The 1,775-nt window shown below is 37.2% G+C and overlaps 1 protein-coding gene across 2 annotated transcripts in view; it reads right to left on the bottom strand.

Annotated features, from left to right (window-relative positions):
* The window catches only part of DPP10 (dipeptidyl peptidase like 10), a 685,210-nt gene that overhangs the window by 52,613 nt on the left and 630,822 nt on the right, over positions 1–1,775 (bottom strand). The gene's annotated exons all lie outside the window — the stretch shown is intronic.

The following is a 1,775-nucleotide window of genomic DNA, read 5'->3' as shown; positions in this document are numbered from 1 at the left end:
GTTATACCTTTCTAAGAATTTGTCCATTTCTTCCAGGTTGTCCATTTTATTGGCATAGAGTTGCTTGTAGTAGTCTCTTAGGATGCTTTGTATTTCTGTGGTGTCTGTTGTAACTTCTCCTTTTTCATTTCTAATTTGATTGATTTGAGTCCTCCCCCTCTTTTTCTTGATGAGTCTGGCTAATGGTTTATCAATTTTGTTTTTTTTTTCTCAAAGAACCAGCCTTTAGTTTTATTGATCTTTCATATTGTTTTCTTTGTTTCTATTTCACTTATTTCTGCTCTGATCTTTATGATTTGTTTATTTCTGCTAACTTTGGGTTTTGTTTGTTCTTCTTTCTCTAGTTCCTTTAGGAGTAACGTTAGATTCTTTAATTGAGATTTTTCTTGTTTCTTGAGGTAGGCTTGTATAGCTATAAACTTCCCTCTTAGAACTGCTTTTGGTGCATTCCATAGGTTTTGGATCATGGCCTTGATCATTATGTAGTGTCCTTCCTTGTCTCTTGTAACATTCTTCATTTTAAAGTCTATTTCTTCTGATATGAGTATTGTACTCCAGCTTTCTTTTGATTTCCATTTGCATGGAATATCTTTTTCCATCCCCTCACTTTCAGTCTGTATGTGTCTCTAGGTCTGAAGTGGGTCTCTTGTAGACAGCATATAGATGGGTGTTGTTTTTGTATCCATTCAGCAAGCCTGTGTCTTTTGGTTGGAGCATTTAATCCATTCACGTTTAAGGTAATTATCGATATGTACGTTCCCATGACCATTTTCTTAATTGTTTTGGGTTTGTTTTTGAAGGTCCTTTCCTTCTCTTATGTTTCCCACTTAGAGAAGTTCCTTTAGCATTTGTTGTAGAGCTGGTTTGGTGGTGCTGAATTCTCTTAGCTTTTCCTTGTCTGTAAAGCTTTTGATTTCTCCATCGAATCTCGATGAGGTCCTTGCTGGGTAGAGTAATCTTGGTTGTAGGTTCTTCTCTTTCCTCACTTTAAGTATATCATGCCACTCCCTTCTGGCTTGTAGAGTTTCTGCTGAGAAATCAGCTGTTAACCTTATCGTAGTTCCCTTGTATGTTATTTGTCGTTTTTCCTTTGCTGCTTTCAATAATTTTTCTTTGTCTTTAATTTTTGCCAATTTGATTACAATTTGTCTTGGTGTGTTTCTCCTTGGATTTTTCCTGTATGGGACTCTCTGCACTTTCTGGACTTGGGTGGCTATTTCCTTTTCCATGTTAGGGAAGTTTTCGACTATAATATCTTCAAATACTTTCTCGGGTCCTTTCTCTCTCTCTTCTCCTTCTGGGACCCCTATAATGCAAATGTTGTTGTGTTTTATATTGTCCCAGAGGTCTCTTAGGCTCTCTTCATTTCTTCCTTTCTTTATTTTGTTCCGCAGCAGTGAATTCCACCATTCTGTCTTCCAGGTCACTTATCCGTTCTTCTAACTCAGTTATTCTTCTATGGATTCCATTTTTTAAAAAAAAATTTCATTCTTTTTTATGGCTGAGTAGTATTCCATGGCATATATACATATACCGCCTCTGTATCCATTCATCTGTTTTTTTTTTAACATCTTTATTGGAGTATAATTGCTTTACAATGTTACATTAGTTTCTGCCTTACAACAAAGCGAATCAGTTATACATATACATATGTTCCTGTATCTCTTCCCTCTTGTGTCTCCCTCCCTCCCACCCTCCCTATCCCACCCCTCTAGGTGGTCACAAACCACCTAGCTGATCTCCCTGTGCCATGCGGTTGCTTCCCACTCGCTATC

The sequence above is a fragment of the Physeter macrocephalus genome, chromosome 2 (genome assembly GCF_002837175.3).
Source record: "Physeter macrocephalus isolate SW-GA chromosome 2, ASM283717v5, whole genome shotgun sequence".
NCBI lineage: Eukaryota > Metazoa > Chordata > Mammalia > Artiodactyla > Physeteridae > Physeter > Physeter macrocephalus.
This window is presented reverse-complemented; position numbering and strand designations above follow the sequence as displayed.